This window comes from Lepidothrix coronata, unplaced genomic scaffold, assembly GCF_001604755.1.
Source record: "Lepidothrix coronata isolate B3197 unplaced genomic scaffold, Lepidothrix_coronata-1.0 Scaffold69, whole genome shotgun sequence".
NCBI lineage: Eukaryota > Metazoa > Chordata > Aves > Passeriformes > Pipridae > Lepidothrix > Lepidothrix coronata.
The window spans coordinates 1,673,899-1,689,137 of record NW_016690249.1 but is presented as its reverse complement, the minus strand read 5'-3'; the positions used below and the strand labels follow the sequence as shown (position 1 = coordinate 1,689,137).

Sequence of the window (15,239 nt, the reverse complement as noted above, 5' to 3'; positions counted from 1 at the left end):
AATCTATAAGAGCTTACCATGAGCTCTCCTTCATTCTTTTCTTTTGTATCCTTCATGCTTCTCCTCTGGCCAGTGAATGGCCTCAACTTTGGTACAGGGTGGTACACAAAATATTCAGCGAATTGTATGTGAAAATTATGAGTATTTTGGTGCAAACAAAAGCTGGCTCCTCCCCACCTCTTGGCAGAGGGAAGAGACCTTGCCACTTTTGATGACCTGCAGAGGGGACTGGGTAGAATGGGAGTCACAGAGGGGTGTAGGAGTCATGAGGCACCCTATGAGCTATCGCTGCAGTCCATGGACAGAAACGGAAGGGTCTTTATATTCCTGTTCTCATGCCTTCTTTTCAGCAGTGCTCCCACCTGAGAGTGTCACCATCAGCTCTCCAGCACTTCGAGGGTGTGCCCTCTGCCATGCCCAGGAGACTGAGTGCCAAGCATACAGTGTCTGGTTGCACATGCAGGATCCAAGTGGAGCTGTGTGACTGCTTGCCCCTCCGCTTGGGAAGGGAGCAGCAGACTGTCTCTGAGTCAGAAGCAGACACTGTCCTTAGCAGAGAAAGCTTTCATCAGAACAAGTCTCTGATAGAAACTGTGTCTATTCCTATCATTTGTACGTTTCCCTAGTAACAGAAATTATCATCACCATAGGCAGGCCTTGGGCTTCTCCAGGTGGGAAACCAGAGGTTTTGGGCAACTAGGGATTTTCCTGATGTGGGAAATCCCTGGGTGGCAATAATCCAGTGTACTGAGCTCTATGCCATCCCTGCTGCAGGCACTCGAACATTACTGGGAGTTGCGCCCAGTGTGATCTGTTTGCAGATACTCCAGTCTCACCACAGCTATGGAGCAAGGTGTGACGGGAAAGACCTGAGATGGCTCTCAGGGAATCTGCATGCATTAATTCCCATGTAATTGCATACCTCTGAGTTTGCTCCAGTCTGCGCACTGGATTAGCTGCTAGAGCTCAGCTCAGCTCCTGCAAGAGAAGTGTCTTCCTAGACCTTCCTAGCACTGATTCCACTTCCAGAACTAGTTTCTGTAGGGAATTCTTTTCCCCCCAAATGGAAGAATACAACCATTTTGCAAAGGTGACACTGGGGACCTGTAAAGGAGATCTAAAGCAGAAGCTAGGGCTGCCTTGCTGGAAGGGAGTGCTAAAAGGTCCCAACCTCTCTCCTCACCAGACACAGGAGTGTAGGAGGTGCTGGTGAATCGCTACCAACATGGAGCAGCCTCATGCAGAGTGGAGCAGCCCTTACATTGCTGTAGGTGATGTTAGGATCTTACTTTATCCTTCGGCAACTACAGAATTTGGGGAAGTGGTGGCAAGGGATAATGATCAGAAAGCTGGCAGAACTTGTGTAATTGGTGTATCAAAGGTCCTTTTCCTCTCCTCCAGTCACATTTTAACAGTACCCTCTTTTATTCTATGTGTCAGTAAACAACAAAATTATTACTGATAAAACTTGCCTGAAGCAACAAGACACATGTGAACAATAAAGCACTGAGAGCCACATTTTCAAAAGTGTGTGTGCAGAAATGTCTATTGTACAATGTATAAGCAGCATGTGGTCTGGATGTGGCAAGCAGCAACGAGAGAGGAAAAGAGGAACAGATGGAACCTGTACATGAGTGACAAGAGCGGACGCAGGCTCAGATCAAGTTTTGTACTGTGTAGAGGCTGAGCTTTTGAAAAGCTTTAAATAATAAGCACATTTTAAGGAGGACTGCACTAATGGGGCATGCAGATAAGTGCCCTGAATGGTGGAATTGCAGAGGACACAGCAGTGGAGACAATGATATACACAGAGCATATGAAAAGTTTGGTCTGACATGCCAGCCATGCATACAATCAAAGGTGTGCACGTTTCAGAAACATCAGCCTCCCTGAAACCTCAATGACTTAGCAATAAAACATCAGGAAACAATAAGTCAGGGTCAGAAAGGTCTGAGAATTCCACACAGCTGAAATAAAGATTGAGCAAGAGGAATTAGCATCAAGAAATCAGATTCAGATGTTTAAAGCTGATTGTCTGAACCAAGTTAATATAATGCACCATGTGTCACTTCAAAACGTTCGGAGCGTGCAGCTGGGAAGCCCTTCCCATGATTGTGAAATGCAGCAGCTCGCTGTATCTGAGAAGGCTGGCGTAGACACGTCTACAAGGAGGCTATAAATGATGAATTGGGATTACAGCCTTTACTATCCTGGTTGAGTTTTACCAGTTCTCTGGGCCACTAGCACAGAAAACAAGCCTGGCACCAAGGCTGTATGAAGCTCCTACCTTCACATATTCTGGACTTGCCCTCTCTCTCCTTTCCTCTCCCCATGGACTGAAAATGCTTGTGCTCTTTTAGCCAACTGCAAAGCACTTTGATGACCAGCACCCCTTGCTCTTGCTTTCATTCTGTTTAAAAGATTGCCTATTCAGCTATCCAGTCTTTTCAAGGAAAATTATCCTCTCTCCATTCCACCAAGTCTAGGGTTGGAGTACACAGCTCTAGAAAACTATATTTACAAACCATCAATGCTATGGGACAATCACGTTTTCACTTGTCTTCACACAGGCACAGAAAGAAGCCTTTACCTGCATTAATGCAGACTAGCACAACGACTACCTCTGTGGGACACTGCAAGTCTGCAAAACTTGCACACTTTCAGTGCTAATTTTTTTATTCTCGGGTGGGTTTATATCATTCTACAGATACATATCTCCTTCAGCCTAGCAAAGTAATCCAAAAATCCAATAGTGCCCACCTGAAAACCACACCTCGTGGAGAATAGGAATCCCATAGGTATGAGGGTTTTGCAGGATGGCAACTTGTTTGGTTTGTGGATTTGTTAAATTATATAGCTGGTGGGAGTGGCTCTTTCCTGTGACAAGATCAAATACTCATCAGTCCTTGGGTGAGAAACTAATTAAGCAGAGATCAGCATAAACTCTATAACAGTACTCCTCCATGAACTATCTGCTCAAGGAGATCCATTCTGGATTGGGGTGAAGGTGTACATACAGAAATATTTGACAATACAAGTGTTAGGCTTTCAGATCATAGATCTTTTCCCCTGCTCTATTCACATGCATTTTCATGGCAGCTGGACGTGCATTATACAGTTACAGGCTAAAACTTTTTCTGGTACATCTCTGTGACACTAAAGACAAATGTGACACTGTGATTTATCTTGTGAACAAAACAGACTAGGGTGTGTTCTGTCCCCCATCAGCAAGTGGCACAGCAGAGCTTTTATATATGGTAAGCTCCTCTCCCACAGCCACCCCAAAAAAAAAAAGGGTGGCCAGCCTGAGGAACAGCATTTCAGGAAGCACTCAGAGGCAAAGGGCAGAGGTGTGTCAGGGAATTTTTGAACCCAGGCCCTCTCCTGGAGCAGGTACAGCCAAGAAAAAGTCACTTCTTTCACTCTAACTCCAGTACTTGCTGATTTCAGAAGACTATGTAAAATTCAGTGTCTTTTGTCACTTGAAGCTGAAGTGCACAGTCTGGGTTTTCCACCCATACTATGGGACGTTGGTTGGGGTTTTCTCTGTTGCCGACAGCTTGAAATTTCCATTTGCAGCTCCTTCCTGTTTCCTTTTCAGACATGCATCATACAAACCCAGAGAGGGTGCACAAGTTTACCAAAATGGTGAAAAGAGAGAACATTCCTTACCACAATGAAACTTTTAATGTGCCTAGTCAACACTGAAGCAGCAGAGGCAGACCTGGGCAGGCGTTTCCTGATGTTCTGTCAGGTGCCCATAACCACATCCTGAGGATACACACCTTGGTGCCAATGGCTACCTGAAGTCCATGTCCAGAGCTCCCATCCTTCCTGGAATGCCACCCAGCATACTCAGACATCAGCACTTAGGGACTGGGAAGCATGCAGGGGCATTTTTTTAATTTAAAATTTGCAGCACTACTGCTGCCTCAAAGAGAGTTGGGTCATTTACTGCAAGTGCTGAAAAGGACTGTGTACGTGCTGGGGTGGCATACATCTCATGTGCCCCAGCATGGGAAGAAACATCTAGGAGAGGTCTACTCCCATTTCATAGGTAGAAACCATGGGAAGTCGGGACTTGCTGCCTAGAGCCTATACCTGCCCACAAGCCTCACAGTCCTGAGATGTCCTGGCCATATGGTACCTAACTATGTCTGGGGACCTCCAAGCCATACAGCACCTCACTGTGCCTGGCAGAGAGCTGGTGGAGCCCGTGGCACTGTTCCACCTTACTGCAGCTCCACACAAGAGCTTTGGTTGTTTCCAGTAGCTCCTCACCCTACCCCACCAGCACAGAAAGTGAGTGGTGGCAGATACATTACAAGGAGCAGGAGATGAGGTACCTAAAACAAGTGAGGGATTTTAACCCCCTTTGCTTTCCCTTTGCTTCCCCATGTTGCACCTGCCATTAGAATGACCAAAATTATCCAGTGATATCATTCATCACCTATAGCAAAGCTCAAAACAGGTGAATTCCCCATGGAAATTACCTGAGCAAACAGGCTTGTCTCAATGCCTAGAAGAATATCTCTGACCGTTTACTTCTCTCCCAGTCATTTTATCAAGAACTGAAGCTCACTGAATTGATGATTCACTCCCCACTCAGCACTGGCTGACTGTATTTGCATGCCTTGTGATAAGAATCATGTTATTCTTTGCTCGGGTCCAGGGCGGCTCTGATATGTGCTAGAATATCTCTGGCTTGTTACAATTAAAATTATTCCAAATTTCATGGGAGAGGCATTTTCATGCATTGCCTTTTTTATAGAGGGCTTCAGTGGGAGTTCACTCAAAGCACCAGATCAACAACAGAGAAATCAATAAATACCTTAGCATGGTGCTTTCCTTGCCTAAATTTGCATCAAACTTGTTTACAGCCAGTGGGACAGGAGAAAAAAGTCATTTATAGTATGTGCTGTGGCACTGCTTGCCTGAATTTTAGGAGTCAGCAACTTTATGATAAACTCTTGACACAGCTTGCAGATGCAGTTAAGAATGTCTCTCCGCCTACTGCAGGAAGCTGGTTACTGTATCAAAGATCAAAGTTGTTCACACCAATGCAAGAACCTTATCTACAAGCAAAGAGGAACTTTAAGTGCTTTGTTTTGGATTTGGGATTTTGCTGCTTTGTGCATATTGGTCTCTAAATTTGACTATAAACTGCTTGAATCAATTCAGAAAAAAAAAAAACAACAAACACTTGCTGCAGCATCACCCAGCTTACTCACAGGCTAACCATCCTGTTGCAGGGACAAGATACCCTGTTATCAAGATGTTTGATATGACTTTGAAAAGATGGGTTTACCGAAAATCACGTTAGAGACTTATTTAGAGAGTGTAATGATCTTAAGTGGTCGTGTTTTAAAAAGGCTAACAAAAGAGTACGTGATCCAAAATAGGCATATATTGCAGGGAAGTCATTTCCCTCTGCTACACATACAGTATCTGCAGAACAGGCAAATGCTTATCAGGAATTGAAGCTCATTGAATCAGTTAACTGTTTCACAAAAATAAACTAAGAGATTTTATTTTTTTAATACACCTCAAAAAATCACAAAGATAGACAGGATCTTTTCAGAAGTTGTTCTTGAAAACAAGTGTCCGTGGGATAAAACACAGCTAGGAATTACTGTTAAGAAACTTTTGGTCAGCTTTGGCAGTTTTGATGCAAACCTGACTGCTACTGGAGTCACTGCTGCAGGACTGCCATGGGAGGAAAGAGTGGTAGGGGAACTCAATTGAGCGTGTCTACCCTCTTCTCTCTCCTCCACTACAGGATAAGAAATCTGAGAAAAGACAAATAAACCAGATTTTTAAATTGTTTCAGTGGCTCTAGTGAGCTCCTGCACACAAACAGGATTCACGAGCATTTTGGATTGATTTCCTTTCAATTCTGCTCTTTCTGCATCCCTGTTCTGTTCTGGTTTACTATTCTTCAGCTCCCTGTACAAACAGGATCTTTCCTTAACAATGTCCTGCCACATCATCTTCCTTCCTTTGTATACAGCTGATCCTGCCTGTTACACACCATGTGGCTTCCTAAGGCACCTCGTTTCTCAATGCTATCAAAAACAGGAACCAAAAGCAAAGCAGCAATAAAACACTAAATTCTCACCATAGTTTAAAACAAAATCTTGAAAGTTTCTGATTCAAGATGACTTCTCTGTTAATGGACTTTTTTTTTTCTAGTTTAGTGCTCTGCAGAATATGTGCAAAAGAGGTGTTCCTACTATTTATCAGATTCAAATGCCTCTCTGGCAAGGTCTGCAACACTGGCTCATGCTGTTCCTCTTTTTTTTGGTGTTAAAAAGTGAACTCAGCTAAGCAAAGTGCATATTGCTTCACTGTTCACCTCTTTTCTCCCATCTTGTAAGGCTTTGCTGTCTGAGTTTTCGCTCTGGGGAGATTTGACAGCATGTCTACAGGGAAAAGAGAAAACCACAGGCCACAGTACATATTGCACAAATGCTGTTATTATTCTGAGGACTGAAAAAACAAGGAAGGAAGCTTGAGGCTGGTGGTTTGGCAGGTGTGAGGCCTTTTTTACACAGACATCTGTTTTAAGTGGTAGCTATGGGCTGGGGGGTGAGCAGGGAATGCCTGTCACTCCCACCCCTTCTCTGTGTCACAGCACAAGGGGGTTTGGGCTCCTGATGAAGCGATGTCACCTACTTGCTCAATCTGTGCTTCAAGACTCTGCTCTCTCATATTTGTGGGCCAGGGCTGCAAAGTGAGGTGATGCCTCCCTGCAAACTCCGTGAGACAGAGCTGCTGCTGCCGCCACACTAGCACACATAAAATGCATGGGGTTAGAGTATAAAACATATGAACAACAACACGTATGCTAAACTCAATGCAAAGACCTAATGAAAACCCTTTGGATGCTACCTCGTATCCCACGTTAAAGTGAATTTTTCTAATCCCACTAGATTATTTCTAGTGTTTTGGGTAACACTGCTAGTGATCCCATTACAGTTTTGAATTAACTGCTTAATTTGGCAGGATGTTACAGCACATTGTCCATGAAGCCTTGCACCATATTTGATGGAATTCATTAGTGTTTGATGGTTAATTATCTATGCAATAACATATCTGGGATCCCTACCTTAGAAACAATCTAGAAAGAAATTGCAGTTTTTAGGGCTGGATCCTGCTCTGCTAAACCACATGTGTAGGAAGGAACAAAAAGGGTTTGCATAATATCCTTGCCAGTAGGGATTCTCTGGGACAAGTTAGTGTTGAGCCACATTGTTATTTTAAATGACAATAGGTTCTTTCTCCTGTAGTTCATGGCCAACTTTAATGAATATTTAGCAACTTAATTATCTTAAAGACTGATACTCCTCTGTTACAGATTGCTGATATTGGTCAGTGAATTCAGAAGTTACTGGGGGAAGGGCTGATACGCAGAAAAGCAAAGATTGAGATATATGTATTCAGCTGTCATTTCCATTAGAAATCGAACTGAAGCCATTTCAAGGGGAGGGGCTGTGGTTAATCCCTCCCAACACACTCAATAATATATATCAAAACGTGTCTCCTTGTCCACCAGCAAGGAGAGTCAATCAAGCACCACTTTATTCTGGGCAGGAGAGGGGCTAAAATTTCATGGGGACTGCTGGGCTTTATGGCTTCTTTGGAGGTTTTAAGCTGTGCTGTGCCATGCCGATGTGCCTTTATTGAGAACTGAGCAAGGGGTAGGTGACATGGTGAGAGAACTCAACTCCTGTCTTTGCTTCAAGCTGCAAATGACAGAATAAAATCTACTGATGTCCACACCAGAATGGGCAAAATCCTGGCAAAATGAAAGGCTAGGCAGCATTTTGACATTCTGGGAAAGGAAGACAGAATTCCTGACATGAAGCATCCTTCTACCATGCTTAATATGGTATCTAGAACTGCCATGTCATTTGCGTCGGTCACCTGTGACAAGCACCATTGCAGTGCTCACAGTAATCTAATAAACTTTGGAGTTGGACTCCAAGAAAAAAGATGTTTTGTTCTGAGGATTAAAATAAAAAATAAGAAAAGCAAAGCCACAAAAGGAAGCCTGATGCTCCAGTTTTGGTATCTTAATTTTTTTTTCTTTTTCCTATCTGACAAATATCAGTGTGACAGCAAACGGAACCCTCCCAGTTCACATGGCATCACAGCTTAACTGTGCTGGTAAGTGGTGAATTGACGCTTCGCTCTAGCATGACCCTAAATTGTACCATTTACATGTGGTTATAGTCAGAGAATACATTTGGTAGGAAATGGCACCTTGTTACTTCTCAGATTATCTGCCCTCTATGGGGTAAATATTTTAAACATCATGCTGGGTTTTAGCAGAAACTTCCCTATTAAAGTAAATGGGATCTAAGAGAGGATAAATGCAAGCACGCAGTACAGGGGTGTTAAACCTATAAATCTTCTGTATCTTATGCTTTGTGCTTTAATCACTGACAAAAGACAAGTGTTTGCTGCCTTTGTAAGGTTCCTAAAGCACAAAGGGAGGGTGTGTGCTCAGCACTGCTTCCTGTAGCACTGGCTGCAGTTACAGCTTGACAGCCCGAAGCAGGAAGGACACAGGGATTCCTCAGCTCCTCAGCGAAGGCTGCAGCTGCACAACGGGAGGAATCTGGCTTTCAAGGGGTAAGGAGTCCAGTTCACTCTGTGCCGAAGTTACAGTGATTAAACAGCATCTACTTTTAAGCCAGGAAGTATTTTAGCCAACAGCTACCTTACAGGCCCCTTCAAGGTTACTGAACATATATGAAGCAATTTTTCTGTAAATTTTGTCTTTTGCTCATATCAATCCCATCACAGGTGTGGTTGATAAGTACCTCAGTTTATGTAACAGCAAAGGCTGGGAAAGGCCCTTTCCTTAGGATACCTATCTTAAAACAAGTACCTTGAGTTTGAAAAAAAAAGCCTGCTCTCTCCAGTAGGCATTGTTTCACGGTTTAATACGATAAATGTAGCCTACATGTGCACGATATGTCTGGCAGCATTCTTTGTTACTTCACTAGATGGCGTGTGGCCGTGCCTGGCAGGGGAGAGAGAAGGGAGAAGAATTAATTCCCTGTGCAACTGGCTGCACTGCTCTCCTGCCTCTGATGTGCCTTTTAACAACGTGGGTCTACGAGTTAACATTTCAAGGGTGAGAACTGAACTTCCAGCATGAGCAATAAGATGTCCTGAAAACAGCTTCATTTTCAAAAAGCTGAAACTTTTGCCTGAAGAGTGCCCTTAAATCAGCAGTGGGGCAAGACTGGAGGAAAAGAGGTTTATTAGACCAATCTATTTCCTAGACAAAATATGCTTTCAGAGACCCAAGATCTTCAAATCTAAAAAACACCTAAAGAAGAGCTTATGTGTCTGCTTTCTACAATGTGGACAGCTGGTCTAGTAAAAGACCTTATCTCTTCCTATAAATTCTGCCATGCTTATAGCCTCACACCATTACTGCTGCAACACTGCTGGAAAAACATCCAAAACTTCATATGGTTCTTCAAAAGGCAAGTCATAAGGTTAATTTGTGCTCTCACTTTCCCTGGTGTATACCGTGGCATAGCTGTCCTCTTTTGTTCTTCTATTTATGCCTCTCACTTTGCAAAAGAACAAGACTGAGCTCTGCCCTGAGGCACTTCCTCTCCTGGGATAATGCAAAATCACCCTTGCCGGGCATTCGCAGTGCACGAGCAGTAACAATCTGCTCCTTTCTTGCTTGGGGATATAGGCATTAAATCTTCAAGGTCTCAGACGTGAATTGCAGAAGTAGCTGGATCCATTAAGGAGGTTACAGGCTCCCTAACACAAACACCAACAGTGAAGCTCGCCATGGCGAGGTTTGTTGGTGAGCACATCGGCTCTCTCTGCACCTTGGGGGCTGTGTGGTTTCACACTGGCCTAAGCTGACCTACAGCTGGGCTCCTGCCAAAAGGCAGCTCTCCCCCTCCTGTGACTCTTGTGCTCCTTTGGCTGTAGGGTCTGTGGCAGCAGGGGCTGGTTAGTCTCGATACAATCCTCCCCTCCTGGTTTTTTTCCCTTTTGGTAGGATTAGGTTTGCTGAACTGGCTGGTCAAATGGTTGGGTGGGCACTGGGACTGGCACAAGGAGATGGTCAGCGGTGCCAAGCTGGAAAGTGCAAGACTGGCCTTTCTGCCAGCAGCGTGGGCTGAGCCACCAGGAGCCAGAGGGCTATGCACCACAGTGGGCTTCTGCAGTGCCCGGCAAACTGCCCCAAATGCTGTTGGAGATTGGGGCAGGCCACTGCCTTAGGATGGGAGGCAAACATTCCTCTGCTCCTTTGAACACAGAGAAAAGGGGTTTCAAAACCATCTGTTAAAGAATGGTGCCATGAGGAAAACACATCTGATACACATGTAAGTGAGGGGTTTTCCTGTGGTATTTAGGCCTGAGGTGTTTACTGTTTTACCATCCAGCTATGCACCCAACTCACAAATGTATTCAGTGCAACACAAGCACCAGATTTAACACCTGCTACACCATGGCTATAGTTACAACAGCAGCTTATACCCTGGCTGTCTCAGCCACTAGTGCCACAACATGAGCAATGCTCTCTCCAAGGAGCAAAATTATGTCCAAAATCAAGTGTCTTCCTTTGTCGTTTACGGCTGATGGCTGTTCCTGATGGCAAAGTGTATTTGGTAGGTGCCTGGCTTGGGGGAGAGCATCTCATGAAGTGCCAGCGCTGCAGGTGCGTGGCAAGATATGCAGAAAAGGATCTAGTGCTCACAACTGACTAGGGAATCCAGGCAAACACTGGCAACCACCTGAACAAGAGGCCCCCTGGCATTCCCTGAAGCAAGAGCTCGTTTTTCCCTTGTGAGTCAGTGTGTGGCCCCTGTAAAATGAAGCTACATGGTAAGACAAGTTCTGCCAGGGTTAAGCCTCAGCAGCCTCTCCACTAACCCTCCCCTGAAGCAAAGGAAGTTTAAGGCAATAATGGGAGAGGAAAACCCGGGTCTTTGGGATGGCTTATAATCAGTTCTGAAGGAGAGCCAAGTTGCTACCCAACTTTCTTATGTATTTCTATGAAATGAACCTCGATTTCTTAGATCAGCTCACTCAGCTACCTCGGCCTCCAAGTGCAGTTGTCTTAGCAAACCATTTCCCCATGCCATCACTAAAATTTAGTAAGTCAAACTATCTGAAGGAACCCATAAAAAGCTGTGAATCCTTACTGTATATATTCCAAATAGCCTATGCTTTGAAAATCACTGTACATGCAACAATTCTCTGCAACACCAGTATCCCCTCAGCTCAGTCTCCTGGTCCTGGGTCCCACTCTGCTATTTCTTCACTTGGTCCCAATAGGCTACCAAGGTTTAAACCTGTCTGTCAGTATATTGTGTTTGAATTCCAGAATTGTTCATATATGTTTCTCCTTCTAGTAAACTTACAGCTATGAGTAAAGATCCCATTAAGAAACAACAGTTTGGGCTATAGAGAAATGCTGCCAACTACTGTAACAGGAAAACATTACAGCTCCCTTTTGCCCCCAAAATAACATTTTCTTGCTGTGGGTAAATAGCTATTCCAGTTCTCCCGGGGGCAATAATCATGGCCCTCTCTTTCTCCAAAGGCAGCATGCAGTCCTCCATCCAAGAGAGAAGCTCATTGCCACAATGCACGTCCAGACAGCATCGGCCTCTGCCCAAGAGTGAGGGTAGCAGAGGATGAGAAGACCGGCAGAGAGGGACATTCCAAGGAAGTCGCTCATGGACATAACAGAAGCTAAAAAAGCATTGCCCACCAGAACAGCACTCGAAGGACTTCATCTGGGCTCTTCTCTGCCTGGGAAGGGATCTTATTTGGTTTCTTAACCTTCTACTCCACATCCTAGAACCTGTAATTCTAAAAGTGAGTCAGTGTCTACAGTGATACAAGATGGCATGCGAGGATCCAGAGCCCTGGCTGTGTTTCATGCAGTGCCATCTCATTTCTGCATCTTGAGGCAAGTCTCCTTGCCTCTGCCATCTTCTTGCCTAGCTTTATTTCCCCTGCTGCTCAGGAAGGTCACAGGGCCCTGGGCCATAAACTGTGTGTTCAGAGCACCTAGCGAACAACAGGTTCCTTGAGCTGGGATTTCCAAGTACAAAATAAAATAACTGTAAACCAAGGAAAGTAATGCCATTTATCAAACTCAGTTATACCACAAAGAACAAATAAACAGAAACCGTAATCAGAAGTTAGTCCTTCACCTGTAGTCTGGTCTTAGTTTGTGTGAGTTTTGCCCTGAGGACCTCTTTCCTCATCAAAATGATCTTGATCTTCCTGATATTATCAAGGCGTCAACCTGTAGTAATTTCCAAGCAGCTACTCAAGATCCATTAGTATTAATCTACTTTGAGATGAACATTTGCCTCATAAGGCTTTACTCTGCTTCCTGCCTCACTGTTCATCAGTAAGATAACACCTGAGAAACAATGCTGGTGCTTAGAGCAAAAAATCAGGACAAGTGAATCCAATCCCAGCTTGGCCACTGACAAGAGACAAATCCATGTCCCTTTTGTTTTCCCTTTTCCTATCCGTAATGGGAGTAATACTGATATCTCTTATGGCAGAGGCACAACTACTTGTTTGTAGAACACTCTGAGATGATACAGCACATCTCAATAAGAGTACAAAGTGCTACGGGTGTTTCTAAAGAGTGTGATGTGTGTCCTAAACTAATCTGTTCTGATCTGACACTCTACACATCTGATCTCCTACCACAACTCTACTATAAAATAAGCTGTGTTTTGGGTGAACTGTTTATTAAATATGCAACCATGAAGTTAAAAAAAGCCTTTCAAAAGAGTCTGCTTGTTTTTAAATCACTGCATATTGCAGATTTGAGCTAATCTAAGAACAGCATATTATGGCCACAAGAAGAGTTCATAGAAGATTCTCCAACCTTTCTATTAGGTATGCATCATGTTAGTCCAATGCAGTCCAGACCTTTAGGGCTTCCAAGGGCCTAGAATCTGTGTAAGGTCTTTTGATCATGACAACAGCATGAACAAGTAGATTACATAACTGATGAGCTAGTCACATCTTGGTAGGCATAAAAGCATTTATTTTTTTGTCACCTAGCAATATGACAATGGATTATACCTGCTTCTTTCAAGTCTTGCTGCAAAATGTGCTTTGTCTGTGAATGCTCATCCAGTAACAAAGGGTGTACTGTAGAAGGGTACAGGCTCTGAATTACTACTGTAAGGTCCTGAGTCTGAGGCTGCAGATTGCCGCTGTCAGCAACAAAACTCGTTTAAGGTATACTCACCTCCCTTCATAGTCCAGGCTGTGCATTGCCACGTATTGCTGCACTTGACCTCCATCACGGTTTTGTCCTCTGCATCACTTCAGCAAAGTGACAGGATCTCCAGCACAAAGCAGGTCAGGTCTGGGATAGGTGTATTTGGTCAGGTCCTCAGCACTGTCTCCTCTTCAGCATCGTGGGGTGCCATGCAGTGTACACTGATACTTATCACTGACACAGCAGTGATCATGGAGCACTTCCACCCAGGTCCTGGGCACAGGGTCTGATTCCCCCTCTCTAGGTCTTCTGGACATATAGAAAAAGTGTATTATGTTCCTAGCAGACAATGATGAAGCACGAAATGCATTAAATATGTATCTGGCCTTGTACTATGCAATACCAGAGCCACAGCTGTCTGCAGCACACTGAGATACGCATGTCCTCTGCTTATCCAGAACTGCCCCATATTGTCTCTGCACATTACAGCTCAGCCTCTCCAGGGAACGCTGTGTTTGCTGTTATATTTGCACAGCAGCCAGCGCTTTGCTTTCTGGTCTATGAATGGTGCATCCAGAAATTTGCTGCTACAGTGGTGCATTTCAAAGAACATAATGCTGTCCTTTTCCCTGCTGTTTATTGTAATCCTAATTTCTGACAAACAAAAGAAATGAATTCTGGGAAATTTACCAACAGTCAAGAGCAGGGTAAGCAGGATGGCTTTACAATATGTACAGTGCTGTGTGTAGGGCTCAACAAAGCCTTCTACACTGGGCAGCTCACTCACACCAGGCCTGTAGACTGATGCATCTGTGATAAGAACAACAAACCTTATCAGTTCTGCAAATTGCAGCCACAGATCACAAAACTTCCAAACTAGCAACACAACAACCACATGGAAAGCTTATGACATTAAATACATGAAAGGAACGCCTCGGGACTATGAGAAGGAATTGAGTACCTTCAGCACAGAATGGGTAATCCTCAGGGGACTATTTAAAAATCAGTGACTAGTTATGCCTACTAGTTTAGTCAGTCAACAGAGACATCAAAAGTTTGTACAGATGAAGTTTTCTCAGGTACAGAACAGCAGAGCAAGACTTTCCTTTCTGATAAGTCACTTGGCTCTACCCTTGGGGCAGGAATCCTTCAGAGATGTCTTGGGGTTTCTTTTGTCATTTGATGGGTTTGCCTCTGACATATGAAATCATATGAGTAGATGGCTGAGGCAGGGCAGTAATACCAGATGCAGTTAGGATGTGTGTGGCAGGGTTTATTTCATGGCCATAACATGCAGCATGCTCCCTCTGCCCGCAGTTCACCCCCAGATGCTCTTGATCCAGGACCCAGGTGGAGATCGTGGGTGATCTATCCCTCAACTGCCTTACACATGCAGAGCTCAGGACTGCAGCCTGCACTGCCCTGGGGATGCCTGAGAGACAGACTGGGCTATTACTTTGTATATAAAGCATCCTGGCCCTTCCTCATGTTGCTTCCTTCCCTCCACCAGCCTCCTTCATTTCCATTCTGCAGTGTCCCCCATCCATCCCCTCCCTCCTTACCAATAGTTGCCCCTCAGCCCCAAAACCTGGCTGGAGCAGTGATGTAGACAGGGCTGTCAGCATAATGCAGAGGAACGGTGGCAAGAAGTGTTTATCTTACAATAAGGTAAACACTCTGCACCCTCTAGCTGTCTTATTACTGTTGGGACATGAGCTAAACTGTTCCAGCCAATTCGTCTTAGTCCTAGATACACGTTATGTGAAGGCAGGGCCTGAACACAGCAGAGAAACCTCTGATACGTAGTGTGCACTCAGGCAATGCCAGTTATGTGGGTAGAGTTCATTGAACAAATGTAGATGCTTAAATGGTAGGTGTCCATTTGGGAGTTAGTCACCCTAGGATGCCATTTTAAGTCAGAGAGAAATAGACACTTTTGGCATATGATAGAAATTTACGCTCAGTTGAGCTAAATTGTGTCTCATGAGCT

At 44.4% G+C, this 15,239-nt stretch overlaps 1 long non-coding RNA gene across 4 annotated transcripts in view; it reads right to left on the bottom strand.

The window, feature by feature from the left end:
* Positions 1–15,239, bottom strand: part of LOC108499098 — a 73,603-nt gene that overhangs the window by 45,008 nt on the left and 13,356 nt on the right. For 3 of the 4 annotated variants that reach the window (XR_001875420.1, XR_001875419.1, XR_001875422.1), the window contains exon 2: positions 13,277–13,558. The exons of the other annotated variant lie outside the window; for it this stretch is intronic. This is a non-coding gene — a long non-coding RNA (uncharacterized LOC108499098). The remainder of the gene's footprint in view (positions 1–13,276; positions 13,559–15,239) is intronic. 4 annotated transcript variants of the gene reach the window in all.